Source organism: Pantherophis guttatus, chromosome 4, assembly GCF_059756535.1.
Source record: "Pantherophis guttatus breed Tessera chromosome 4, ASM5975653v1, whole genome shotgun sequence".
NCBI classification, from domain to species: Eukaryota; Metazoa; Chordata; class Lepidosauria; order Squamata; family Colubridae; genus Pantherophis; species Pantherophis guttatus.
Window position 1 is genome coordinate 119,476,600 of NC_142066.1, and position 21,349 is coordinate 119,497,948.

At 38.1% G+C, this 21,349-nt stretch overlaps 1 long non-coding RNA gene across 1 annotated transcript; it reads left to right on the forward strand.

Annotated features, from left to right (window-relative positions):
* The first annotated feature begins 8,588 nt into the window (after nucleotides 1-8,588).
* On the forward strand, nucleotides 8,589-13,658 carry LOC132709401 (uncharacterized). The gene is made up of 2 exons (XR_015734346.1): nucleotides 8,589-8,683; nucleotides 10,663-13,658. It is a non-coding gene; the product is annotated as an uncharacterized LOC132709401 (long non-coding RNA).
* Nucleotides 13,659-21,349: the final 7,691 nt, after the last annotated feature.

The following is a 21,349-nucleotide window of genomic DNA, read 5'->3' on the forward strand; positions in this document are numbered from 1 at the left end:
GAAAAAACGAATGCACAGGTACAGAATATGTGGTACTTGGCTCAATAGTAGTAACTGTGAGAGGGATCTTGGAGTCCTAGTGGACAATCACTTAGATATGAGCCAGCAATGTGCTGCATCTGCCAAAAAACCCACCACAATTCTAGGCTGCATTAACAGAAGGCTAGAATCAAGGTCACAGGAAGTGTTAATACCACTTTATAATGCCTTGATAAGACCACACTTTGAATACTGCATACAGTTTTGGTCACCACAATGTAAGAAAAATATTGAAACTCTAGAAAGAGCGCAGAGTAGAGGAACAAAGATGATTAGGGGACTGGAGCCTAAAACATGTAAAAAACAGTTGCAAGAATTGGGTATGTCTAGTTTAATGAAAAGGACTAGGGGTGTTACAATAGCAATGTTCCAATATCTAAGGGGCTGCCACAAAAAAGAGGGGGTCAATCTATTCTCCAAGGCACCTGAAGGCACCGGAGCAATGAATGGAAAGTAATCAAGGAGAGAAGCAGCCTAGAACTAAGGAGAAATTTTCTGACAGTTAGAACAAATAATCAGTGGAACAACTTGCCTCCAGAAATTGTAAGCGCTCCATCTCTGGAAGTTTTAAAGAAGATATTGGACAACCATTTGTCTGAAATGTTATAGGGTTTCCTGCCTGAATAGGCGATTGGACTAGAAGACCTCCAAGGTCCTTTCCAACTCTGTTATTCTGTTATTCAGAAGCCAAAATACTGAAAGTAAGCAGTTATTGGGCACCCCTTTTTATTAGGAAGAAGAGAAATTTCCTAAAATGGGTGAATACAGGGAAACTGGCAAAAAGTAACAAAAGCTCAGTGCAACATGTCTCATAAAATACCACCTCTTCTTCCCAAGATAAAGTAGCAAGAGTCTGCTTTCCTTTTCTTAACATTTTTAACAGAGCCATGGTGGTGCAGTTGTTAAAATACAGTACTGCAGGCTACTTCTGCTGCCTGCCAGCTGCTTGCAATTTGGCAGTTCAAATCTCACCAGGCTCAAGGTGGACTCAGCCTTTCATCCTTCCAAGATTGGTAATATGCTAACTCTGTAAACCGCTTAGAGAGGGCTATGAAACAGTATATAAGTCTAAATGCTATTGCTATGCTATTTCTAGAAATTTGACAGAAATTAAGAGTAAAGACAGAAGAACTCAGAAAATAGTGCTATCAAAATCAAAAATTAGATCAGTTAGAAATCAGGAGAAAAGGGGGGGGGCATTCTTGAAGATGCTCCAAACCACTATGGGCAGATAAATTTCTAGTCCCCTGAAACAGCACAGATTTTACACATTTTGAGATTCTCATTGGATTGTGTCAGAATAACTCTTGCATGTCAATGTAGTTGAAGATCATATAAAGCTACTTCTTTATGAACAGGAACAATCTTGTGGAAGCCAAGGGGACCAGTTGGTGTCAACAGAACATGACTGTGAAGTGGTGAAGTGCAAGTGATAACAGAACCAAATTGTAAAACAGCTGAGAAGCAGAGAAATAGGACACTTTCCCAAAGGCAGCTTGAAATGACTAAATGATTATATTTTGTGAATCATTCAAATGGTCACGTAGGCCGTCTAACTCCTCATATCACACTGTCATAGCCACTGTCATTTTTGATTCTTACTCCCTGCAGATGGGCTGGCAGAAATCTAAGATCAGCATCTGCAGGGGATGGCTGCCCAGCCAAGGAGAATCCACTATCTTTCAGGATAAGTGATTCTGTGTGAAGCTCCCCTAATTGCTAGGAAACTTTTAACAACATTCAATCAGAACCTGTGCTAAATCTGTTATTTTGTATCACCCACTCTGGGATAATAAAGAAGAGCCTTGGCCTTGTTTTGTGCAGCACCTCTTTAGGTACTTGAAAAATACTATTACACTCTCTCCCCATCATCTTTTCTGAGACCTACATAACCTCCTGAGAAGACTTAATTTTCAGTTTTCTATACAATTTAGTGTCTTCCTTTGCACTTGTTCCGATTTCTCTGAAAATTTCTTTTTTAAAGAGAGATACTTAGAACTGAGGCACATACCTGAAGTAGGTTATTGCAGAATAAAGCAGAATTATTCTTTTCAAGATTGATAACCTTTCCATTTGCCATTTTAGCAACCATATCCACATTGCCAGTTCATGCTCAGCTTGTGATCAACGACAATTATAAGTTATTTTTTAAAGTCCTATTACCAAGCCAGACATCCCCCATTCTAACTCAGTATATTTGTCTTTATTTCAAAGAAAACGTTCTTCATTTCATAAGTGAAGAATTTTGCATTCACAGCCATTAAATTTTATAGTATTTTTTTTGCCACCTTCTTGAATGTTTTTGAAAGTATAAAATTTCCATTTCAGAACTAGTCAAATGGGGAAGCAGCCACATTGGTTGAGCAGAGATCATTCTTCTTTTGCACCATATTTAGACTTTCTGTGGCAATAAAGGATGACATTGTTTCTCTTACTTTGGCCAAGAAACTTGGATTTAATAGCATTTTACTTTCTGATGGTCCCTCAGTTTTAGAAATAGTCTGTCGCTTGGCAGGCCTTTCAGATGAATCACTCTGCAGCAGCAGCTGAAGACTGTCTTTAACATAAATTGTCAGTCACATCCGGGAGTAACAAGGCAAAGAACAGGAAGCAATACTTATGGAAATGCTCTTTGTTACTTGTTTTAAACTTTCTATGTGCTTTGCTTACAGGTGGTTGAAAGCAGGGCTAAGGAGAGACCTTTGAAGATTTGCAAAATAGTTTGGAATATCTGTTGGCTATTTAGGAAGATTTATTTTATTTATTTTTATATTATTTTTATTACTTCTAATAAATAACTCAAGGCAGCGAATATACCTAATACTCCTTCCTCCTTCTATTTTCCCCACAATCTTGTGAGGTGGGTTGGATTGAAGGAGAGAGAGATTGGCCAGATGGCTTTTATGCCTAAGGCATAAAACTCACAGCCCCCTGGTTACTAATCTGGTGCCTTAACTACTAGACCAAGGGTGTCAAACTCCTGTCATCATGTTGTTGTCATGTGATGTATCACAACTGTTTTCCACTTTGCTAAAATTGGGGTGGGGGTGGGCAGCGCATGATGCATCCTGCCCATGGGATGGGAGTTTGACACCCCTGTACTAGACCAAACGTATATTTTGCACAATTACACTGAGCTTCACATTCCCCAAATTTAAAAATATTTAAGATATACTGTTAATAATAAAGAAAAAATGTTCCATAATTGTCAGGGATACAAAAACAATTATCCATTTTAAATCAGTCTCTTATATCTAGAATCAGAATCAGATTGGATCACATCATTTGTATTTGTAACTAGAAAACTATCATGAAACTAAAAAATCTGTGGATGAATTTTAGATAATTAATACTTAACCTCAGTATTAAGTGGATTCATACAAAGCATATTGAAATAGAATTCAAAAACATTAGGCACCATATTGCATAGAAATTAAATTTTATGAGCTGTAATAATATTCCATGGACAATGCAAGTAAACTGGTAGATGTTATATATAAAGATAACAAAACAAAAACACAGAAAAAATCTGATAGCACCTTTTCATACCAACATATTTTATTAAAGGGCATAAGCTTAAACTCAAATTCAAATCAGTTCATTACAGCCATAAGGCCAGATACACCAAAATTTCTAATAGTAGAAATGTAATATACAATTTTGTGCTACCCTCTGTACAATATGCTATCCTATTCATTAAATTTGGTTACTCATTTTCTCATCACTTCTTATAATATCATTTTTCTGTTTTATTTTATTTTAGATGTTCTTAATTATTTTAGATCCCATTAAACGTACATACATACATACATACATACATACATACATAAACTTATCTTTTTTCAAGACAAGGTACATATGAAAATAAAATGGGTAAGATCCTATGAAGATAGTGACCAATACCAAATATTGTGATAATAGACAAGGACCAAAGACAATGGTAATGATAGATATAGCAATGACAAGTGACAAGATTAGTAAGATGGATGAGAAGCTAGAGAAAGGGGTGGGCTCCTGATGGTTCAGCAGGGTTCTGGTGATCCTCTAGTCAAGGATCGCCAGGGTTCGGTGCACCCCCCAAATACCACCCCTGGCTGGCCCTGCCCATCCCTCCCCTCCCAGGAGTCTCCACGTGGCCCGTTTATGATTCCTGGTGAGTGCAGGGGCTGCACGGAGGGTCTGGGAGGGCAGAAAATGGGCCTACTGGAGGTTCCAGAAGTCTGGAAACAGTCTTTGAACCTTCAGAGGGCCTCCGGACCCTGGGAGAAGCTGTTTTCGCCCTCCTGGAGGCTCAAGGAAAGTCTCCAGAGCCTGCGGAGGGCAACCCACCCTCCCCACCATGGTGCAGGCAGCTGACTAGGCCATGCCCAGCTTGGTCACGCCCACCCAGCAACGGGGCAGCGAACCCGTTGCTAAAGGATCTGAAGCCCATCCTTGTAGAGTAAGGTGACCAGACGTCCCGCTTTTGGCGGGACAGTCCTGCTTTTGAGCAATTTGTCCCGCGTCCCGCGGCGTTTTAAAAAAGTCGCGATTTTTCATTCTGCCTCCTGAGTCCCGGCTGCCTCCTGAATCCCCGCTGATGGCTAGAGGGAAAAAAAACTCTTTAAACTCTTGCCGCGGGGCTTCAAAGGGCCGACCTACAGCTGATCAGTGTTAAAAAAAAATGAATAGACCCATGCCTGCAAAAATAGAAAAAACAGCCCCTGTTAACAGCTTCCGCTAGGTTAATTAGCTGCAAAAAGCTGCAAAAAGTTCCTGGAGCAGATTTTTTTCCCCCTAGCTATACTGAAAACAAAGGCGAAAGCGAAACTAAACCTGCAACGTGACAAAATGAGGCAGAGAGAGATTTCTTTCTTTTTCTTTTTCTTTTTCCTCACCAAAAAAGGTAGGTACAAAACTGCAAACAATGGGAAATTTTGGGCAAAAGAGGAGAGTTCAAGATTTTAAAACACAAAAGAAAAAAAGCTCTATTTAACTAGGGAATTGTAATAATTGAGATACTATTAATAATTGTATATTGTGTTGAAAGCAGAAATGGTTAAGTTGTGGTTTGGAGGAATATATGGGGGAAATTATTTGGTTTATTATTATTGGTAAATATAATTGATTTGTAAGAAATTGGATTGCATGGAAATAATTGGAATATTCATGTTCATATTGATTAATATACAAAAAAGATAGTTATATAACTAATTGATTTATATTAAAATGTTGAATTTGTATTAAACAACTGTATTACATAATTACATAATTAACCAATGTGAGGATGGATATAAAAATAGATGACAATGGGAAGGGGTATAATATAGAATAGAAGGGAAAAATTGAATTTGATTAAGATTAGAGATGAGGATGAACGGTAATATTGTTTTTTTTAAAAAAATAGATGAGGAATAAATATGGCAAAAAGGAAATATAGAAATTGTAAATTTAATTGAAATGACTAAACGCTGTTTAAATTTGTGAACCAGCCAAATATTCTGTTCAAAGAAAATACATTGTATGTTTGTATGTGTGTTTCTAATTATTGCCATTTATTCATATTTGTTCTCTTTTATTCTTTAAAGTTTAACAATTCATTCTTAATCTTAATATCTTTATATTTGCTTGGGGTTGGCTTTCTTCCCTTTCATCTTTTTTATTCTACAGCAATCTTTCTCCTCAAACCTACCACCACTCTCTTTTCTTTCCTTCTTACTTTCTCTTCCCCCCACCCTCTTTTTCTCCTCCCTACTTCCTCTTCCTTTCTCCTTCTCCTCCTCTCTTCCTCCCTCTCTTACCCTCACTCCTACTCTAATTTCCATTCCTTCATCCCTCTCTATTGCTGTATCCTTTAATGCATATGGACTACTCAGAGGGCTGAAAAAGTTATTTTTGACTGGTCCTCACACTTTTGACCAGTCCTTGAACTTATGACTGTCCTCACATTTTACATTTTTGCCCTATCTTTTCATCATGGTGAAGAGAAGCAGTTGTGAAATGAGTGACATGGTTGTTAAGAATGCTGCATGGGCATAAATATGAGGATGGTCATAAGTGTGAGGACCAGTCAAAAGTGCGAGGACCTGTCAGAAATGACTTTTTTCAGCCCTCTGGTTAGTCCTTTTGTGCATATGGACTACTCAGAGGGCTGAAAAAGTTATTTTTGACTGGTCCTCACACTTTTGACCAGTCCTCGAACTTACGACTGTCCTCACATTTTACATTTTTGCCCTATCTTGTCACCATGGTGAAGAGAAGCAGTTGTGAAATGAGTGACATGGTTGTTAAGAATACTGCACGGGCATAAATATGAGGATGGTCATAAGTGTGAGGACCAGTCAAAAGTGCGAGGACCTGTCAGAAATGACTTTTTTCAGCCCTCTGGTTAGTCCTTTTGTGCATATGGACTACTCAGAGGGCTGAAAAAGTTATTTTTGACTGGTCCTCACACTTTTGACCAGTCCTCGAACTTACGACTGTCCTCACATTTTACATTTTTGCCCTATCTTGTCACCATGGTGAAGAGAAGCAGTTGTGAAATGAGTGACATGGTTGTTAAGAATACTGCATGGGCATAAATATGAGGATGGTCATAAGTGTGAGGACCAGTCAAAAGTGCGAGGACCTGTCAGAAATGACTTTTTTCAGCCCTCTGGTTAGTCCTTTTGTGCATATGGACTACTCAGAGGGCTGAAAAAGTTATTTTTGACTGGTCCTCACACTTTTGACCAGTCCTCGAACTTACGACTGTCCTCACATTTTACATTTTTGCCCTATCTTGTCACCATGGTGAAGAGAAGCAGTTGTGAAATGAGTGACATGGTTGTTAAGAATACTGCACGGGCATAAATATGAGGATGGTCATAAGTGTGAGGACCAGTCAAAAGTGTGAGGACCTGTCAGAAATGACTTTTCAGCCCTCTGAGTAGTCCCTATACACATAGCCATGGCCACCCGGTCACATGACCAGCTAGCCACGCCCACCCAGTCACATGGCCTCCAAGCCACGCCCACACAATAAGTCACGCCCAGAATGGTGTCCTTACCAATGTTAAAATCTGTTCACCTTACCCTATACACATAGCCATGGCCACCCGGTCACATGACCAGCTAGCCACGCCCACCCAGTCACATGACCAGATATCCACGCCCACAAAATAAGCGACGCCCACAATGTCCCTCTTTACCAATGTTAAAATCTGGTCACCTTATTGTAGAGAAGTACTAGGGCTGAAACTCAAAGGGAAAGTGGCCCTAGTGGCAGCAGGAGCACTCAAACTGTAACTGCTGGGAAAGTGGCTCCAACACGTATCTCAGGAAGACATCAAAGCTTTCTGTTCAGAGAAGTGCGGTGCTAGGAACAGCTAAGAACCTGCATGGAATCCACAAACTCCCAAGCCCCTAAGTAGAGAGCCTGAGATTGAGGTAGACACATCCACTAGTAAGGGGATAAGAAAATTAGAGAGGGGGAGGGATGGAGGGAGGGAGAGAGAGACAGAGAGAGAGATTGGAGATTAACAAATTCACAACCAAATGAAATGTAGTTTCATACGATTAGTGTTACGTATGTCATAGAAGATAGTATTTTTTGATCAGGTCCTTTCTCTCTTCCAAAGAGTGAGTTCTTCTTACATAGCAAACAAGTAGTGACAAATCATAGTTTCTAGCAATAAAAATTCACACACACACACACACACACACACACACACACACACACACACAAAACACCTCTGCAATGAAGTCTCCCCTTTCCATAGTTTTGATTCCCTACCAGAGAGAGGCTGTCATGAACAACAGTTGTGCTTCACAAAAATGTATCCTTTTCTTTTTTTATTCCTATGTTTCTAGTGCTATTATAATAGAAATGTTTGATAAGTGTAAAATATTGCACTTTCAGATCTGTATTTCTGATTAGTTAGTCCCTATCAGTTTCTTTTCATTTTGGGGACTTGCAGGCTCATGGATTGCATTAAGAGGATGCTAATGCAAAGAGACATTTACTTTATTCCAAATACGTGGTATTGTAGCTATTTTATATGACCTCTATTTAAATTTACATATGGTAGAATACAAAGTTTCTCAATAGCAGCTGGCCTAATTGATGAAAAAAATTGGGCAAATATTAATTTGATATTGAATATGAAAGTTCCAGAGGATTTTGCCTTCCATAGACTAAGCCCTATAGCAGTGATGGCTAATCTTTTTGCCATCGCTTGCCAAGAGAGGGGGGCGGGGGAGGGTTGCACGTGCATGTGCCCACGCGCATGCACGTGCAACACCGCCCACCTGCTCCTGGCACATGATGGCCTGGTAGGCCCATTTTTCTTTCTTACCTGATTCCAGATCCTCTCCATTTATCTGGGAAGGGTGAAAACAGCCTTTCTCACTCTCTCGGAGGCCCTCCAAAGGCCTGAAATGGCCCATTTCCCAATTCCCAGTGGGACAGGAAGTGACATTTTTTGCTGTCCCCAGCCTCCAGAGCCTCTCTAGGAGTCTCTAGGAGCCTCTCTAGGAGTCTCTGGAGGCTGGGAACAGAAAAAAAGTCACTTCCTGTCCCACTGGGAGTCAGGAAATGGGCCCTTTCAGCCTCCGAAGGGCCTCCAAGGGAGTGGGAAAGGCTGTTTTCGCCCTTCCCAAACAAATAGAGAGGATCTGGAGCCAGGTAAGAAAGAAAAATGGGCCTTCCCCACTCCCCCAGGCCCTCCAGAGGTAGAAAACAGCCTGTTTCCCTACTTCTGGTGGGCCCAGAAGGCCCGAAAATCAGCTGGCCGGCGCCCGCATGCACCCCAGAGCTGAGTTGTCATGCTCACTAATATGGCTCTGTGTGCCACCTGTGGCACGGGTGCCATAGGTTCGCCATCACGGCCCTATAGTTTTCTACACTATGACTGCAAAACAGAAATTGACTAAACAAGAGTTTAATTCATTTCATAGAAATAACAGGGTGATTCACCCTTAGCGTGTGACCAAGATAGAGAAATGCATTCAAATGTCAAGATATCATCAGCTTTAAGATTTATTTACATTTATATCTCATGTGCTTGTTCAGAGGAACGAACAGCATACCTGGGGTATGTGGACTCCTAATGAACTATTGAAATTAAATAAGAGTGGACTCCTAATGAAATATTGAAATTAAAATAGCATTTTAAACAGTTGCAGAACTAAAATGCTTAAAGGAGTTGGATTCCATGTGGGTAGAGAAGGCCAAGATTAGTCAGTTTTGTATTATAAAGAAAAAGATGCCTTTGTTCATTCTTTAACCATTCACACTATTTTACATTATGTGTATTGTGTTGTTGTTGGGTTTTTTTGTGGGTAGTAATGGAGAGATTAGCACAACCACAAGACTAATCACACAATACATCCATGTCCTTGGCTGACCCAGAGGATTTGCTGATTGGAAATCTGAGCCACAGTTCATTGAATTTGACTTAGATTTTATTCTTTCAGATTACTTTTGATACTTGTGGCAAAGATAGCATAAAGAAATTTTTGTCAATGTATTCTGAGCCTGTTTGATTATGCCCATTTGAAAGGCAGAATTACTTGATTTAAGAAAACCATTCTTAAGAAGTAAAAGCTTCCCTTTCCTAAGCATGCTGCTACACTTCACTTGCATTCAAATTTACTCGTATTGGTAAACCTTTTGGTCTAATCTGACCTTGACAAAGGCGAAGGTATTCTGCTGTATCCATATAATCCAAGTCACGATGGCCAGATTTACAGTATCAGGAACCATCATTTGCTCATTGGATTCCAATTCTAATATTATAAATTATAACATACAATCTTTGCCATTATTTGATTTCCAAATACAGCCTTTTTGAATATGCATTTTGTTCAGGTACATCTCAGGAATCTGGTGTGCATAACAATGGTGCTCTTTTCTGTCTCCTGAATTGTAACACCATGTGTCCTAGCGCATTTCTTCTTTTACTGGTTACGAATCCATATGCTTTATTTTGCAACAGACAACTGACATATAGAAGTGCCCAAGAATTCAGAACAAGCAGAGAAAACACCCACACTGCCTGTTTGTTGTGGGGCTTGGCATGTTGATGATGCTGTGAAGGAAGAGACAGCTGGCTGTTTAGTCATGCCAATCATGCAGATCACACAGTTGTAGAAAGTACAAATGAATCTCAGTTTGAATTGCAAAAAGAATAAAATCTACTTTGATGCAAGTCAGAGCTTATTATGCATGCAAGACTTTCACACCTACTAAAGTTGATTAATGAACTGTTTAAATTTGAGTTTTGATAGCCTCTGTCTTCATCAATATAACTCAATTGTATTGATGCTATTAGCTAATATTACCTCCCTGTTCTCCAAGGATCTGTATCACTATTTTTGCTACTGGATACTTTGGCATTAATATTTGCAGGCAATAGTATCCTTCCCCATATCAAAATAAAAGGCTTGCATTTACTATGGATAGTTTATCATCTGCAAAGTTTGAATAAGGAATTGGATCAGATTACCGAGTGAGCATTAGGAGATAAATAATTCTAAATGTAATCATTGGATTAAGCCAGGGTTTGTTAAGCAAGTCATCCTTACTTTGTTCACTCATACAGCTTTAGGACTTCTCCAACTGTGGGAGCAGTTTAGAAAACAGTTTCATTTTTTTTTTTTCAGCAGGTCAGGTATATGCAAAACCACTGCCAAACCCATCCCATCCCCTGGGAAAGCCCAGGGCAGACTTATTCAGGTAAGATAAGAAACAAAGCCTAGAACAAGTTTTGTCACCATTGCAGTTTCACTTTAGCAAGACTGACCAAATTTGTATAGGCAAAACAGAAGAACTGTCAAAATTTGCCATATTTGTGTGTGTGTGTGTGTGTGTGTGTGTGTGTGTGTGTTACACAAATTCTTTATTATTTTCGGGAATTGTATTAAAAAACTTAAGGACTCCTGCATTAAGCCATAAACTAAGCCAAAGCTTTAAAAAAAAAACACTAAACCAAACCCAACCAAACTTACTACACCATGGCTGAAGGCCCTGTATGATCCAATGAAACAGCCTGTATATTCTCTGGCCCATTTCTTCTAAATTTTTCTTCATCTGATCACTGTAGCTTCCATTTTCTCTCTTTCTGGAACAACAATGTGATCAAATATGCAGTTTTAGCTTAAATAATTGCTACCTAAAGCGTGAGAACTTGTCATAAATTACCATCCCCTTTGGCTTCATCACATTCCAAGTTATAGCAGCTTCCTGGAGGCTGTTGGTGCCGTAGGTTGTGGAACTTTTCCTTGTAATTTGTCATCCATTTATAAACTTCATTTATAAATCTATTTATCATATTTATGCTTGTTCCTGATAAAACCAGCCCAAGGATTTTTTGAGAATTTTTCTCAAGTGCCTGAGGTTCCAGAAGCAACACTCACTGATAATAGATTTACTTATAATAAAAGTGCAAAAAAAAAAAAAAAAAAAAAAGCAAGGTTAGTTGGGAACAGGATGCCCTATGCAATGAAAGCAAAGGATTGGAAAGAGCAGCCTTGTCATTCTGACTGCTAATCTAATGCCTTAACAATAAAGATATAAGAAACCCAGTTCTGTTTCTGTTACACTTTAGTTTCTAGTTTTGCTGCAAATAACTTTTGAGTCTTACCTGTTTCCTGGGAAACCATAACAAGAGTTTGATGCTTCTCTATATGGACCCAGATGCCCTTTAAGGTCAGGTATGAGAGGCACTGAAAAAATAATTGCAGATGAGGTTTTTTCCCACTGTTGGCTTTCATTCCCTGGAATTCTCATGGATCAGAAGGGCTGAGTGATTAAGCCACTCAGTTCAAGGTAAGCAGTCATCTGATTCATAAAAAAAAGCCTCGTGATATTTTGGAGTCCATCATTTATATAATTTAGTCATTTGTTTTTTGTATTTTGTTGGAATTATTACAAGTGATCATTTTAACATGCTTATTAGACCTTCAAATATCTTTGAGATTTAATAGTCACTATAAAAAAAAGAAGAAATAAATGCAAATTAGCTGGGGGAAGATCAACAGAGTGGGCTCTGAGAATTTGAGAATGTTGCTGTTTCAGCCATTTCTACAGGTGCTGTATGCATGCAAAGTATACTGTTACTTCTACACTTTATGCCAGCATAATTCTGATCCTAATGAACAAGCTGCGTGGAACAAATGTGAAACAGAACTCATACATATGGCTATATAAAAGTATGTAACTACTATTGCTATCAAATGTGCAGCTTCCTTCCCTTATGATTACTCACATGCCATAAATTCATAAGCATAGTACAGCCAAAGCCTGAAAGCTGTTTCAAACAAAAAGCTATTATGACATGACACTATGAAATAAATGAATAATGGAATCATGAGAAATTATTTCACTATTTGTGGTTGATTGTGCTAGCAGCTGTTTAAAAATGTCAGTGCTTCATTGGTACTACAGAAGGAAGAAAAGATAGAATTGGATACTATCTGCATAATAACAGGTTTTTTATCCCAAGTTTCCTTGTGTCTTTTCCAATAAGCTTCATGAAGAAGTCGTTTTAAAAACAGGGAAAATTAAATGGAGTCATGCAGTACAAGTACCCTTGAGGCAGTTCCAGATGTTGTCACCTTCTTTCTAGAAAAGACCACAACTGTCAAGCAATCCCACCGATATCTAACCATGACAATAGAAGAGAATGCACCATGCTCAGTATACTAAATCCTGCTCATACCCCATAAAAACTAATACAGTTTGGCTCACATATTGTGGTATGCCATAATGTGGTTTGCTTGGATTTTGGCTGAATATATTTTATGAATAAAATCATCATGATTTCTAAGCAATGGTATATGACTTGATCGCATTGTGATAAACTATGCCTTTATATAATAGGAGAACCAGATCATCATCTCAGAATGGTCCAAAGGAAAGGAAAGGAAAGGTGAGGAAATCTTCAGCTGGCCATAACTTAATGTAGCCACTCCAGGTTTAATTATACTTTTCATCTCAAATATTTATGAATTGTACTGTATTTTCAAATCTAAGACATTTGTGAATTTCTTTTGAGTGAATTTCTTCAAAAAATCATTTTCAGTTGCTGTGTTAAATTCCTTACCTTTCATGCTCCTAAATTATGCAATGAGACTGAGTCATCTGCTTTAAAAGGAGCCTTTTTATAATGTCTCCATAGCCAGAGGTCACCAGAGATAGGATCAAAATGAAGGTACCTGGTAATTCACAGCTTATTTTGCAATGAGTCAACACGGAAAAGACAATACTATAAGCTCAACTTCTTCATGGTTGATGAGTCAGGTTAACTTATGCAGATCACAAGGACTAGCTCAAAAATATTTGTTGCCTGAGGCTAGAAAAGCAAATCACATATTCAGTGTTTATTCTACAGTCAAGGTGATTTGTACCCAAGGCTGATTAAATTATTTTGATCCTAAAAATCTAAGCAACTTTCCTGGCCCAGTAATAAAAATTAGGGCTATCATTATTTGGCCAGTAAAAATTTAGATAATTCACTAAATGGAATTAGAGATTTCTGCATGTCTTATCTGCCCAGGTTTGGCAACCCTAGTAAAAATAGAATAAGTTAAATGCAAACTATTTCATACTTACAGTAGACACAATTAGTTTTATTGAAAGTTTTAAAAACAAAGAAAAATGCAAACAAATTAATATAGGTAAAGAAGAAGAAAGAGAAAGAAATAGAACAAGAAAGATACAAGGAAGTAGCTTCTAATAACTCTTCATAGCAGTTATAAGTAAAATTATAAGTTTACCTCTTTCTCTAAAGTTACATCAAACTTCTCTTCTTTTTATACTTTATCCTCACTTGTGGACCACTTTTAATGTCATATTTTTCTGAGGTGGGGAAAAAATAGGAACAGAACTGGCAATCTGCACTCCATTAGATTTTATGAGCAATGACTCCCAACTGCAGCAACCAGAAGTAAAAAGATTGGCTGTCATCTAACTTTTTTTTTTTGCTTCCCAGTTATGGTGAGGGCAATTTTACTAGAGGATTACCCTTGCCCTACTTCTGCTATACATTTTTTTAGTTATGTCTTTAGTTTGGATTCCCTTTTTTGGGTCAATGGCTCTTGCTGAGGAAGTGTTCCAGCCCTGCCTTATTCCTCAGCTGTCTAATTCCTACAGTACATTTCTTTCATCAGTGAATTCATCTTCTGCCCAATCAGCTCATTCTGCTCAACTGATTATTAGAGACTAGTGAAGGGATGCTGTAGACGTCATTCTTGTGATTGCTCTAATAACTGGTATTATGTAAGAACACTACATTCATTCCACAAATTCTCTAAATGGATATAATTATAAGAGGTTAAAATAGCTTACTGTAAATTAGGGAGCAAGCATGGTTAAAAAAATCAGTAGCCCATTTAAAGGAGTGTTAACTACAACAGTCTTCCACAGTTTAATGCACTTAAAATGGGTTTGGTTGCTATTCCAATCTTCCTGATTTATTGAGGCCAGCCATTTATTGACTGAGGAATGATGTGGGTTGTAGTTCAGTACATCTGGAATATATTACCTTTGGAAGACTGGAATACTACGATGACTATGTAATATAGTTTTTTAATACTCTTGTCTTAAGTGATATGTTCTACTTCTACGTTGAGGCAGACAAACTTCTTACAAGTTTGTTAAGGAAATTCTGGTGACCATTTTTGTTCGTGTTTACTTATTTTTTCTTCCACATTTAAGAATAGGAGCTACAGTAGAAGATGTCTCACTGAACCTCCCTGTTCTCAAATAAGCCCTTCAGAACATTTTTCAAGGGTCATTCTTCACTGCGTTCCTAATGCAAATGGCAGACCACCTGAAAACTACTCCTTTTATCTTTGATGACAAAGATAAAAGGAGCCCACCAAAACAGCATGGTAAGCCTGTCAAAGATGGAAAATACATGCTGTAGAAAAATATAATTAATGGTGAGAAGATGAAGTGTCTGATTTTTCCATAATGCTATAAATGACCATTTTAGCAGGATGTTTCAAAGCATCAGAAAGCAGGGGGGAAATGTCATATTACTGTTGGGGTAAATGAATTTGAATGTACCTAAATTGCATGTAGTTGCCATGGTCACAGAAACAAAATGGCTTATTTGCTTAGTTTTATATCCATTTTGCATCTGATCCTGTCCTTTCAATGTCTGCAATTGAAAACCTTGAATATGGCTAAGGCCTACATTAGGGACAAGGGGAATTTGTCTCTTTTCCAAGGTCAGGCTGAGTGATGAGATGATTCCCAAATTCTGTGGCTGTTCATACTGTTGCTATGAGCACAGCAGCAAAAATATTAAAACCAAAGGGCAATGGAAGCAGGCAGATGTACCCAGAGTAGTTTAGTATCATCCTGATTGCATAAAAGAATACAAGTAAAAGACAGATTAGAAATAAAAATTAAAATAAGCAAGAAATTGTGCTTGTAAATTGAGAACTACTGTAATCTTCATTGAACCTGAATAGTAAGCAAGCAGGTGACATATGAAATGGTGAATCCTTCCTCACTGGAGGGTCTTCGAGACCGACTTCTGCCACCAATAGCCTCCCACTGGCCAGTTCGCTCCCACAGAGAGGGTCTCCTCAGGGTGCCATCGGCCAAGTTATGTCGGCTGGCGACACCCAGGGGGAGGGCCTTCTCTGTGGGAGCCCCAGCCCTGTGGAATGAACTGCCCCCGGAAATACATAAGATCTCCAACCTCCGGGTGTTTCGTTGCGCATTGAAGACCCTGTTGTTCCGCCAGGCCAGGCTATCAACATAATGATTTTAAATTGGGGTATTTTAAACTTTTGGGGTTTTAAACTGGCCAAATCTATTTAATTATTTTAAATTTTAATCATTGTTATGTCTTGTGTTTTTAAATTGGCTGTACACCGCCCTGAGTCCTTCGGGAGAAGAGCGGTATAGAAATAAAATTATTATTATTATTTATTATTATTCATCCAGAGGTTGGATTTTCCATCAGAAATAATCTAATGTTTCTTCACTGACTGGGATATATGCTTGATAATCTCTAGCTTCCCTTCCAATCTATGATTCAGGCAGAATTGGATTTGATTTTTAACTATGAAATCCCTAAATTAGATTTTTTTTAAAAAAACACACACTATTTCCACACAACAGAGTCTGGGAGAAGACAATGGCTAACTATTTTTGTACTAATAAAGGAGGATATTGGAAGCTCAGGGTTGAAATAAAGAGTACTTGATGCTCTCTGAGCTTGGTTGTTTTCTTGCAGACATTTCATTACTCAAACCAGTGGTGGGTTTCTACTGGTTCACCGCGGTTTGGGCCAACCGGTAGTGTCAGTGGCAGGAGGTTCCTCCCACCTGCCAGGATACCATCACGGATGCTCTGTGCATGTATGCACGCTCCCAATTTCGAACCGGTAGCGAAGGTAAGTGGAACCCACTACTGACTCAGACTAGCACTAATGATGCTACCTAGTTTGGGTAATGAAATATCTGCATGAAAACAACCAAGCTCAGAGAACATCAAAGACCCCTCAGTTTTTGTGCCATTGCCGAGAAAATTGCATGACTGTATTTATGTGTCACTAGAAATTAAGCTGCACCTGAGATCATCTTTATTTTATTTATTCTTATACACTATTTATTGCTAACTAACATTCTTTTTCCTAAAACTGTTAGAATGGAGTGAGACACAGAGACATAGAATGTATCAAAGGGGAAAAAGATTAAAATTGTTCCATTCACATTGTAAATACTGGTAACACTTTTTAAAGCTGTAGGCGTCATTGTGAGACAGTAAGAAAAAAAGGAATAATGAAAGTTTTCCGTAGATTAAGCTTCATGTTGTTTCAAAAAAAGAGAATGACTTTTTTTTTTAAATGTAGCTTAATTTCTCACTTACATTGTAACTGTCAGAAGTATTTACAGAAAGAAACTGGCTGTTTAAAAGTAGGATGTTGTGTCTTTTTTAGTATAATCCACCAGAAAGCAACCCATCTGTCATACTATAAGCTGTGTACTTAATTGTTCATTTTTATGAACGGATAGTTAGAAATATTGACGAAATGGTTATAAAGGGCTTCTAGGATCTTTGGCCTGAAACTCACTGAGGCATTACTCTTTTTGTGACAGATTGTATGTACTAAAACTCCTGAGTGGTGCTCACAGATCCACTGACAGCTCTTACTGTTGACTGTGAACAAAGAGCTGCCTTTTAATTCTGGCCCTTTACCGCATTCCTAGGAAAGAGCAGCTGCTGCTACCATTTACTCCCATTTCAGCCATTCCTTCCTTGAGAAACTCTCACTATTTTTTTCTTTGTTCTGTCTGAGGGTATGTGATTTTGACTGCATTCAGACATGAAGGGGCTTGAAAGCACACACCCTCAAGAAATCAACAAGTGTTCCCCATGGCTGGGGAATTCTGGAGTTGAAGTCCACACATCTTGAAGTTGCTGAAATTGAGAAACTGATTTGGAGGGCCAAATAGATTAGCTACACTTCTTGTTCTTGCTTCTTCAAAAGATGTCCCATTTTGTTCGTCATGGGCTAACAAAATTATGGACAGAAGAATTTTGAATTTCTCAAAGGCAATTTCACAGAGTTGTGGTGCAGTGGCCTAGAAGTGGAGCTCTTGCCTCGCAATTAGGAGGCTGTGAGTTCGATCCTAGGTAGTGGCAGATATTTCTCTCTCTGGGCACAATGAGTAAATATTTGCTGTGAACTCTACATTGGCAACAGGAAGGGCATCTGGCCAATAAACACTCATCTCCATTCAGTTACCATGATTCCACCCCAATGCAAGGGATTACAAGGTCATTAAAAGACCAAAAAAGAAAGAAAAAAATCACAGAGTACAGTGGTCTAAAGCACCCTGTTATTAAGACCAGCTGCCTGCAATTACTGCAGGTTCGAATCTCGCCAGGCTCAAGGTTGACTTAGCCTTCCATCCTTTCTAAGGTAGGTAAATTGAGGACCCAGTTGTGGGGGCAATAAGCTGACTTTGTATAAATATACAAAAGGATGAAGGCTATTGCTTAGCACATTGTAAGCCGCCCTGAGTCTCTGGAGAAGGGCGGCATATAAATCAAATTAAAAACAAAACAAAACAGAGTTGAGCTCAAGAATTTGGATTACCCTAATCAAACTGAGAATTGGGATGCTCTTTAGGCACAGAAATTATTGTCCTTGTCCAGATTGCTTGAAGTAATAGATAGTCATTCTGTCCAGGAGCAGAAACTTTACTTTGAAGTGGGGCAGAATGATTTTGCATGATTCTAAGCATGAAGAGATTCTGCCTATTATTCAGAGAGCTGATCATCATGTGGAAATGGTGAGAAGAGTTTATAATTTATCGATTGGGGGTTATCAGTTGATGACATTAGAATGTGTTATAAACACTGCTAAATAGACCATAAAGAAAGGATGTGAGTGACTCTAAAGGTATATACAGCAAATACCTTTTATTATCCAATTAAGGATTTTCTTCATTATGGGAAACAATAAAATAAATTTAAGCTGTTGTGATGATTTGTCTTTTCCTATAATCTACTACGATTTTGCAAAATTTTATGTCTCTGCTACAAATGAATTTGTGAGATAAATAAATGGAGTAGAGTCATTAATTATGAATCATTGACTCAGTTCAAAATATATCTCACTGAATAATTCAAATCATCAGGAAAATTCAATGTGATTTTGAATCAGATATTCAGATTGAATTGGATGGATTTGAGAATGGATTGGGAAAAAATTTTTTTTGTGCAGACATAAAAACTGAAATCATGTTAGCCAATTTAGAGAAGTTAAATTCAACTATTAGAATTTATTCCCTTATTCAAAATTCAATTTAATTTAAAAAATGATTGAACTGCTTACTAATCTGTTCTCCAAATTGAATATTCCCCAGCCCTCTTGTAGAAGACTCGTTTCATTATAAAGTTCAAGATATAGTTTCATTTGAGTATTATGGCTAAGGATGAAATAAGAGAAAGATCTTTATATGTTCAGATGTATTTATAGAATCAATTATTTGCATATAATGGATTTTTATTATATATCATCCCCAATAAAATATATATCAGAAGGAAGAAAGCAATTAAGGATTTATTGCTAAAACATAGATCAACAAGGAGTTCTTACATTCAGTTGCTTAAAAATAGTAATAATAAAATAGCATGCTATGCATGCACTTAGACAATTGTCATTTACGCAGCTAAAAAGTAGAAAGTTTAGGATAAGAAAAAGTGCACTGGAAACATTAGGCATGTTTTCAATCTCTTTAGTTCTGGAATATATAATTCTTTAATATTTACTGTGGCTTTCAAAATCTAGTTTAAACCCCCTCCCAAATAGTATCTGTAATTTTGAAATGTGTCTATCCTCATTACATCCCAAATGTTGAAATTATGAAAAAGTATATGTGTGTATGTGAATGCATATGTATATATAAAAACAAAGATCTTTCTCTTCTGCCCTCTTTGATGTTTTTAGCTTCATAGTTGCTGGTTTCTTCATGAATGTCTCTCTTGTCAAATGCAGAATACAAACATGCCAGAAGTCTCCCAACAAGTGGTGGCTATTGTTACCTAACTCCTAAGATGTTTGCTCATCAGCATCTTAAATATGTCTGTGTGGGAATGGAATGTAGCTAATTAACATGTGGAAAATGTGATCCTACACAGATCAGAGGAGTTACTAAACAAAGATTATTTTTTTATAAAAATAAAGCATATGTGGTGTCTCAACCAGATAGTGATCCAATTATCATTAAAAATGCCTCTAAAAAGGTACATTCTCTCTCTGTTTATTTATAGAGCAGAAGTCAATCCATGTACACAGAATGCCTCAACAAAAATAATATTTTTGTTTCTTCTGTATGCTTATGCCTCCTCCGCCATTGGCCTGGAATGGGCCAAAAATGGGGCGCACAGAGGCCAAAAATGGGGCACACGCAGGCGGTGATAGGTGACAGCGGTGATGGGTGGTGCCAGTGCCAATGGGCGGCAGTGATCCCTGCATCCTGGAACAGCTGATAGGAGGTATTCCGGGAGGCAGATCCAACCGCCAATCAGCTGCTTATGCTAAATCAGGCTGTGCTGAAGCTGACCAGGCTGTTTGCTGTTTGCTGCAAGGAGGCAAATTGCTGGGAGGCAGAGGCAGATTTTTTTTCTTGTTTTCTTCCCCCAAAACTAGGTGCATCTTGTACTTCGGAGCATCTTATAGTCTGAAAAATACGATATATAGCATTAGACGCAGTATGGAGGGATATCATTACCATTAAGAAGATGGAGTTGTTAATTTATCTCTATTCTCTTTCTGTTGTGCTGAAAGTTGCTGAATTCGTTGGAGAAACCACAGGGGGGTGATTCCCATGACATGCTAATTATTGAAAAATAATTTATAAACACAATGGCTAGAGTCATACCACTAGGGTTAGCAGATCTGTACAATAATTAGTTGGCAGCAAGGAGTTATAGAAAGGTTTACCCTTTGCTGTCATCTAATGGTTTTCTGGTAGCTTTTCAGCCCAATCTGGTAGCCCTTTCACCCCAAACAAAAGCATTATAGCTTGGCATGATGTATGGATTCAATTTCTATTTAAGTGAAAACAACTAAATATACAAAATTAAATGTTTGAAAGTTATGAACAGGAATAAGTGGTAATATATTTAACAATTCTTGAATGACAAACAATAGCACTATAAGGAATGCCTTTCAAGATTAGTTCAAGATTTATCAAGACCAGTGTATTGTCTCCAAGACTGTTGCCTCAAGAGAGAGAAGCAAGTTGAATACTTTTAGAAAACCTATTACTTGGATATGAAAGTGACACAGAGAAGGAGTATAGCCCAGAGGTGCAGCATGTGCTTTAAATGCAGATATTATAATCCATAATCCAAGACCTGACTCTGTACACATCAGAAGCTCAAGCAACAAGTGGTGGGAATGAATAAGAGCACCATCTAAAATTTTGGAGAACCACTATCTGCCAAGAGTATAATCTAATTACTAGATGAACTAATGGTTTGATAGAATAGTTTCTAATAATTCAATACCATACTCTAAGGATATTTACCTGTACTACAGACCAGATAAGGTGAACATGCTCCTAGTTCCTTCTCTTAAACATGGGATTCTAGGAAATGTGTCTTTTTTTGTTGCATATCTTCTCCTATGGAGCATCCTTCCCCTAAAATTTGGCATGCCTCTACCCTCCTAGCTTCTGAAAAGTACCGTATTTTTCAGACTATAACACGTACTTCCCCCCCACAAAAAAGTGGGTGGAAATGTCTGTGCATCTTATAGAGTGAATATTAGGGTGGGGGGAGGGGTATTGGTGTGGTGCCAATCAGCTGTTCTAG